Source organism: Anomaloglossus baeobatrachus, chromosome 3 (assembly GCF_048569485.1).
Source record: "Anomaloglossus baeobatrachus isolate aAnoBae1 chromosome 3, aAnoBae1.hap1, whole genome shotgun sequence".
Classification (NCBI taxonomy): domain Eukaryota; kingdom Metazoa; phylum Chordata; class Amphibia; order Anura; family Aromobatidae; genus Anomaloglossus; species Anomaloglossus baeobatrachus.
In genome coordinates, this window is record NC_134355.1 from 199,084,033 (window position 1) to 199,092,517 (window position 8,485).

General features: G+C 49.7%; 1 protein-coding gene across 3 annotated transcripts in view; it reads right to left on the reverse strand.

Annotated features, from left to right (window-relative positions):
- FAM120B (family with sequence similarity 120 member B) overlaps positions 1-8,070 on the reverse strand; it is a 280,814-nt gene extending 272,744 nt beyond the window's left edge. The window contains exons 1-2 of one of the 3 annotated variants that reach the window (XM_075339686.1): positions 7,904-8,066; positions 5,523-5,660 (exon numbers count right to left, since the gene is read on the reverse strand). The gene's annotated coding sequence lies outside the window, so the exon portion shown is untranslated. Of the gene's footprint in view, positions 1-5,522; positions 5,661-7,903 lie in introns of all 3 variants that reach the window. The other 2 variants (XM_075339687.1, XM_075339685.1) reach the window with 2 other exon arrangements.
- Between the last annotated feature and the right edge of the window lie 415 nt (positions 8,071-8,485).

Genomic DNA, 8,485 nt, shown 5'->3' on the forward strand with positions numbered 1-8,485 from the left:
GGGAACATTAATACAAGAAGAAGACCTGCATGGGGCACATTGGTACAAGGGGACAAGGAGGCGCACATTTTTACAGATTGGGGAACAGGATGGGGCACATTACTACAAGATCTTGGCCAAAATTACTATGCGGTGCTTATTGTAAAACTGTTTTACTTATGAAAAGGGGAAAAAAATTTAAAAAAAAATGTGTATATATATATATATATATATATATATATATATATATATATATATATAGTACAAACCAAAAGTTTGGACACACCTTCTCATCTCTAGAACAACTATTAAGAGGAGACTTTGTGCAGCAGGCCTTCATGGTAAAATAGCTGCTAGGAAACCACTGTAAAGGACGGGCAACAAGCAGAAGAGACTTGTGTGGGCTACAGAACACAAGAAATGGACATTAGATCAGTGGAAATCTGTGCTTTGGTCTGATGAGTCCAAATTTGAGATCTTTGGATGCAACCACCGTGTCTTTGTAGAAAAGGTGAACGGATGGACTCTACATGGTTGGTTCCCACCATGAAGCATGGAGGAGGTGTGGTGGTGTGGGGGTGCTTTGCTGGTGACACTGTTGGGGATTTATTCAAAATTGAAAGCATACTGAACCAGCATGGCTACCACAGCATCTTGCAGCGGCATGCTATTCCATCCAGTTTGCGTTTAGTTGGACCATCATTTATTTTTCAACAGGACAATGACCCCAAACACACCTCCAGGCTGTGTAAGGGCTATTTGACTAAGAAGGAGAGTGATGGAGTGCTACGCCAGATGACCTGGTCTCTACAGTCACCAGACCTGAACCCAATGAAGATGGTTTGTGGTGAGCTGGACCGCAGAGTGAAGGCAAAAGGGCCCACAAGTGCTAAGCATCTCTGGGAACTCCTTCAAGACTGTTGGAAGACCTTTTCCAGTGACTACCTCTTGAAGCTCATCAAGAGAATGCCAAGAGTGTGCAAAGCAGTAATCAAAGCAAAAGGTGGCTACTTTAAAGAACCTAGAATATAAGACATATTTTCAGTTGTTTCACACATTTTTAAGTATTTCATTCCACATGTTTTCATTCATAGTTTTGATGTCTTCAATGTGAATCTACAGTTTTTAGAGTCATGAAAATAAAGAAAACTCTTTGAATGAGGTGTGTCCAAACTTTTGGTCTGTACTGTATATATATATGTATACAAAAAAGGTACACATTTGTTATAATAGACAAATGAAAAATGTTCAAAAACAGTGATCCAAGGGTGTATAGAAAGAAAAAATGGTACCACTACCAATGTCACTTTGCCCTGAAAAGAATGCGGCCCCTCAAATTATTTTTTTTCTGTGTGCGGCTCATACACCCAGCCGAGTTTGAGACCCCTCCTTTATACTATATGGAAGGCTATGTGGGGGCCATTATAGTATTTCAAGAACTATATACGATGGGGGACAAAGATACAATCAGGGGATGGGAACGTTTTGTGCTGAGGGAAAAAGGCTCTTTCCCTCAGCACCCAGCTTTCCCATGCTCTGCTATACATCTTCTCTCAGCACCCAGCTTTGACATGCTCTGATATGGGAAAGCTGGGTGCTGAGGGAAAGATGTATAGCAGAGCATGGGGAAGCTGGGTGCCGAGGACAAGATGGATATCAGAACATAGGAAAGCTGGGTGCTGATAGAGGAATTTCAGATCATGGGAAACCTCGGTGTTGTGGGTAAGGCTGCTTTCACACTACGTTTTTTTAACATGCGTCCTAAACTTTTTATTGCTGCAAAAGCGGATCTAGTACAAATGCGTTTTCATTTCAATGCATTTGCAATGGACTTGCGTCAACATGCGTTCACATGTGTTTGCGTGCAGTTTTGTCAGAATCTAGCGACTTGCAGTTTTTTAACATTATTTAAAAATGCTACTTGTATGGTTTTTGAGCTGCGTCCAAATACTACAAGTCGCTGGATTCTGATAAAACTGCACGCAAACACATGTGAACGCTGGTATACTGATAGACAGGATCCTCTTTGGTGTACTGAGCATGCCCAGAAACCACAGAGAGTGAGTTTGTTTCTTTCTTTATTTCTCTCGCTCTTTCTCTCTCTTTCTCTCGCTCTCTTTCTATCTCTTTCTTTCTCTTTCTCTCTTCCTCTCTTTCTTTCTCTCTCTCTTCCTCTCTTTCTCTCTCTCTTCCTCTCTTTCTCTCTCTTTCTTTCTTGCTCACTTCCTCTCTTTCTCTCTCTTTCTCTCTTCTCTCTCTCTTTCTCTCTTCCTCTCTTTCTTTCTCGCTCTCTCTTCCTCTCGCTCTCTCTTTCTCTCTCTCTTTCTTTCTCGCTCTCTTCCTCTCTTTCTCTCTCTCTTTCTCTCTGTCTCTCTTCCTTTCTATTTCTCTTTCTCTCTCTTTCTTTCTCTCTCTCTTCCTCTTTCTTTCTCTCTCTCTTCCTCTCTCTTTCTCTCCTCTTTTTTCCCCAGCGGCATCTGAATTTCCAGTCTGTCACGTTCAGTTCCACTGACTCCCGATCACATGACTCCAATGCCCGCCCATAAACTTCAAGTGGCAGGATCCTGTAAAATAACACTTGCGTTTGCATGCGTTTTTCTTTAGAAAAACAGGATCCGCTTTTGCAGCAAAAAATGTTCATAACGCATGTTAAAAAAACGTAGTGTGAAAGCAGCCTTAGGGGTACTTTGCACGCTGCGACATCGCTAGCCGATGATAGCGATGTCGAGCGTGATAGTCCCCGGCCCCGTCGCACATGCGATATCTTGTGATAGCTGCCGTAGCGAACATTATTGCTACGGCAGCTTCACATGCACTTACCTGCCCTGCTAAGTCGCTCTGGTCGGAGACCCGCCTCCTTCCTAAGGGGGCGGGTCGTGCGGCGTCACAGCGACGTCACACGGCAGGCGGCCAATAGAAGCAGAAGGGCGGATATGAGCAGGACGTAAACATCATGCCCACCTCCTTCCTTCCGCATAGCCGGTGGAGGCAGGTAAGGAGATATTCCTCGCTCCTGCGGCTTCACACACAGCGATGTGTGCTGCCGCAGGAACGAGGAACAACATCGTATCTCCTATTGGTGCGACATTATGAAAATGACCGACGCTACACAGATCACCGATTTACGACGCTTTTGCGATCGTTTATCGGTGCATCTAGGCTTTACACGTTGCGACGTCGTTACCGGCGCAGGATGTGCGTCACTTTCAATTTGACCCTGACGATATCGCAGTAGCGATGTCGAAACGTGCAAAGTACCCCTTAGGCCTCTTTCACACTTCAGTTTTTTACAATCAATTGCAATCCGTCGTTTTGTGAAAAAAAAACGGATTTAGCGCTGGATCCATTTTTTTACACAATAAGTTGTATTAGCGTTTCATCCATCGATGTCCGTCGTTTGTTATAATGGAAGCTTATGGGCGCAGGATCTCTCTCTCTTGGAATGGGTTCATATGGGTTTTCAATGGGAAATGAACTTTCCCATGTAAAAAAAAAAATATGGTACGACGGATCCATTTTTTTTACTGGATCCGTTGCATCAGTTTTAACACAATCTGCGACAAATCCGACACATCAGTCACAAAACGGATTGTGACTGATGCAAAAAAAACTGATGTGTGAAGGTACCGTCACACTAAGGCTACTTTCACACATCCGGCTTGAGCTCTGCGGCTCAATCCGGCTGTGCAAGCTATGCGACGGATGCGGTGAACACACCGCATCTTTTGCATAAGTTTTTCCTTTGCGGCCAGTCCGGTTTTTGCCGCTTGCGGCATGCTACTGAGCATGCGCAGTGGCAAAAAACGCATGCGGCGGCCGGATGCGGTTATTGCCGCATCGCACCGCATTCGGCCGCCATAGGCATGCATTGAAAAATGCGTTGCATCGGCCGAATGCGGCGCGATGCGGGTTTTTTTTGCCGCACGAAAAAACGTGCCAGGGAACGTTCCATCCGGCCGCCGCATCGGCTAAATCTGCCGCATGCGGCAAAAACCGGACGGAACGCAAGGCCATGCGGCACAATGCGGCAATAATTAAAGTCTATGCAGGAAAATCGCAACCGGCAGCAAAAAAAAACGGTTGCGATTTTCCCGCAAAGTGCCGGATTGTACCGCATTGCAGAAACCGGAGGTGTGAAAACAGCCTAAGCGACGCTCCAGCGAACCCACCAGCAACCTGACCTGGCAGGGATCACTGGAGCGTCGCTACATGGGTTGCTGGTGAGCTGTCACACAGGCAGATCTCACCAGCAACCAGTGACCAGCCTCCAGCCAACAGCGACACGTGGAAGCGATGCTGCGCTTGGTAACTAAGGTAAATATCGGGTTGGTTACCACCGCACACCGCTTAGCGCTGGCTCCCTGCACACCTACCCAGAGTACACATCGGGTTAATTACCTGATTGTACTCTGCTACGTGTGCAGGCAGCAGGGAGTCGGCTTCTGCGGATGCTGGTAACCACGGTAAACATCGGGTAACCAAGAAGCCCTTACCTTGGTTACCCGATATTTACCTTCGTTACCAGCGTCCGCCACTCTCAGCTGTCAGTGCTGGCTCCCTGCACTCCTAGCCACAGTACACATCGGGTTAATTACCCGATGTGTACTCCAGCTACGTGTGCAGAGAGCAGGGAGCCAGCACTGACAGCTGAGAGCAGCGGACGCTGGTAACGAAGGTAAATATCGGGTAACCAAGGTAAGGGCTTCTTGGTTACCCAATGTTTACCGTGGTTACCAGCGTCCGCAGAAGCCGACTCCTGCTCACTGCAAATTTAGTTGTTGCTCTGTCGCTGTCACACACAGCGATGTGTGCTTCACAGCGGGAGAGCAACAACTAAAAAATGGCCCAGGACATTCAGCAACAACCAACAACCTCACAGCAGGGGCCAGGTTGTTGCTGGATGTCACACACAGCGACATCACTAGCAACATCGCTGCTACGTCACAAAAGTCGTGCCTCAGCAGCGATGTTGCTAGCGATGTTGCTTAGTGAGACATGGTCTTTAGGCTAAGTGCGCACGTTGCGTTCTCTGCAGTGCGGAAAAGAACGCACCCTCTGGCAGACTGGACACTGCGTTTATAAGATAAAATGCATCCACAACGCATGCATTTTGGATGCTTTTTCCAAGTGTTTTGGATGCATTTTTGACAGAGCGTTCCCCCTGCAATTCAGCTCTGCTACATGCCGGCTGACAGCAGACACAGACAGAGTCGCGCGATGAGAATGAACTCGGGTGAACTGCACCCGACTTCATTGTCATACCGCAGCTCTGTCTGTGTGTGGCGTCCCGATTATCATCTTCACCGCACACATCCTGACATTACCGCCGACATCCCGGCACAGATCCCGACATCCCGGCACAGATCCCGACATCCCCGCACACAACCCGACACTCCCGCACACAACCCGACATTCCCGCACACAACCCGACATTCCCGCACACATCCTGATATTACCGCCGATATCCCCGCACACAACCCGACATCCCCGCACACATCCCGACACTACAGCCCTCATCATCACCGCACACACACCGGCATTACCTGAGTGACGTCCCCGCTGACAGCGCGATTCACTTCAGTTGCGTGGAGCTCACAGGGGCGGTGGTGTTCTACTGCCACTCCTGTCAGCTTTATGTAGCAGAGCTGGATGCATCGCGGGACCTCTGGATTATGCCGGACCTGGAGGGGTATTTGGGGATTTTAATAAAGTGGTGAAAGAGGGTGGTTTTTTGTCTTTTATCCCAAATAAATGATTTTTTCGGGTGTGTTTATTTACTTTCACTTACAGGTTAATTATTGAAGGTATCTCGGGGAGACGCCTGTCATGATTAACCTAGGACTTAGTGGCAGCTATGGGCTGCTGCCATTAACCCCTTATTACCCAGATTGCCACTGCACCAGGGCAATTCGGGATGAGCTGGGTAAAGTCCCAGGACTATCGCATGTAATGAATGTGGCAATTCCAGGCGGCTCCTGGCTGATATTGTTAGGCTGGGGGGCTCCCCATAACGTGGCGCTCCCCATCCTGAGAATACCAGCCTTCAGCCATGTGGCTTTATCTTGGCTGGTATCAAAATTGGGGGGGACCACACGTCGTTTTTTTTAATTATTTATTTATTTTACTGCACTTTATAGACCCGCCCACCTGCGGCTGTGATTGGTTGCAGTGAGACAGCTGTCACTCAGCGTGGGGGCGTCTGACTGCAACCAATCATAGGCGCCGGTGGGCGGGGAAAGCAGGGAATACGAGATTGAATAATGAGCAGCCGGCATTTTCAAAAGAGGAAAAGCCGCCGGAGCAGTGTGAATGCTGTGCAGCGCCGCGCCGGTGATCGGGGAACGGTGAGTATGAGAGAGGGAGGGGAGACTGACCGACGGACAGAGAGAGGGACAGACAGGGAGATCGACCGACAGAGAGAGACAGAGGAAGAGACCGACCGACCAACAGAGGGAGATTCACCGACATCCACAGACAGAAATTGACCATCACAGAGACTGAAAAGACCTGTGTTTTGCTTGTCAAAAAAGCATGCGGAACGCAACAAAAATTCAGTCCAAGTACATTTTGGTTGCGTTCTGACCCCCATCATTGATTTCAATGGGTGGAGAATGCAGCTACAATGCACAAAAGAAGTGATATGCTGCTTTTTTTTCCACAGCGATTTTGAGCATCCAAAATGCTGCATTTACAAACGCAGCGTGTGCATTGATTTTTCGGCTTTCTCATAGACTTTGCTGGGGTAGCTGAACACATGCAGTTACGCTGCAGTTCAAAACGCAGCGTTTCTGGGGGAAAAAACGCAACGTGCACACATAGCCTTAGAGCCAAATGTCAGTGTCATTATCCCACACCCAAGTGTTGGTGTTGTACATGGACGGGGGGCCAGGTCTGACCTTTAGGCGGGCTTTGCACGCTGCGACATCGGTAACAATGTGTTACCGATGCTGCAGCGATAGTCCCGCCCCCGTCGCACGTGCAATATCCAGTGAAAGCTGCCGTAGCGATTATTATCGCTACGGCAGTTTCACACGCACATACCTGCCGTGCGACGTCCGTCTGGCCGGCGACCCGCCTCCTTCCTTAGGGGGGGCGGGTCGTGCGGCGTCACAGCGACGTCACACGGCAGGCGGCCAATTGAAGCGGAGGGGCGGAGATGAGCAGGATGTAAACATCCCGCCCACCTCCGTCCTTCTCACTGCAGCCGGGAGGCTTTACACACAGCGATGTGTGCTGCCGCAGGAGCGAGGAACAACATCGTACCGTCGCTGCACCGGCATTATGGAAATGTCGGAGGCTGCAGCGATGATACGATAACGATGCTTTTGCGCTCGTTCATCGTATCTAAAAGGGTTTACACGTTGCGATATCGACTGCGACACCGGATGTGCGTCACTTTCGATTTGACCCCATCGACATCGCACGTGCAATGTCGCAACGTGCAAAGCCGCCCTTACACCAGGGCCCATCAAACTCTAGTTACGTCACTGCACACAACGTCTGAAACCCTGCAAACCCTGATCCTGGGCACACAGCCATGGAGGCAAAACAGCCCGCTGCAGTGAGTAATGCAGGATTAGTGCAGGGAAGAAGGAGAGACATGAGAACCTCTCCTGCGGGATCCATGTGCGGCCGGGCTCAGGACCACAGTGCCCGGAGAGCCATTGCTGTCCGATACAGTAGGGTAGGGGCGGGCATTGGAGCAGCCTGTGAGGACACCCAGGGGCCAATAGGCTGGGGGCACTGTGCACTATCCGTATACTGCTCCTGCACTGGGCCCTTTTCTATGTCCGCCAGTGCATTAAAGTGCACGTAGGTGGCGGCACCGGAACATTCACGCCCGGCACCTAAAGACGCTGTTACTGGCACATTGTCACCGCGCAGACACCGGCCGGAGCGGGCGCCGCACAGAGCCCCATAATACCTTATATTACTGCAGAACCCTTCCTATCGTCAAGGACCTTCTGACGTCAGACCATCACGTGACCCCGCCCGTCGCCGTAGGACAGGCTCGTGCGCTGCTGCAGTCGTGCTCCGGTGCGGCTGCCGCTCGTGTGAGGAGCCTTCAGCAGGGCAGCGGACACAAGCCCGGTATCGGCCCTAGCTATCCATGAGGGCTCGGTGTCTCCACTGTGCTGTGGCCAGTGTTCTGCTAATGGCACCTGGGCTGAACAGTGTATTGTGCTTGTAAACCCTACATGCCCCGCTGGTCCCCAGCACTCCTCTGTGCCGCCGTCAGCCTCTTCTGGGGATTGGTCCTTATGTATTTTCATTAATTTACTTGTGTTTAGCGGTTTCAGAGCACATTAACCCTTTGTAGAGTAAAAACAGGGGGATTTACGGAAACCGGTCGTGTCACCGTAACCTTTGTTGCATGCTATGACTGGTGGGACCAACGTAGATTTTTTGTGATGGTCATGGGTTGCGACTAGAGATGGAGCATTGATTTGCAGGGGTGATCCATGTCCCCCTACACCCTCCCATGTTGTGTCCCCATCTCGCCCCG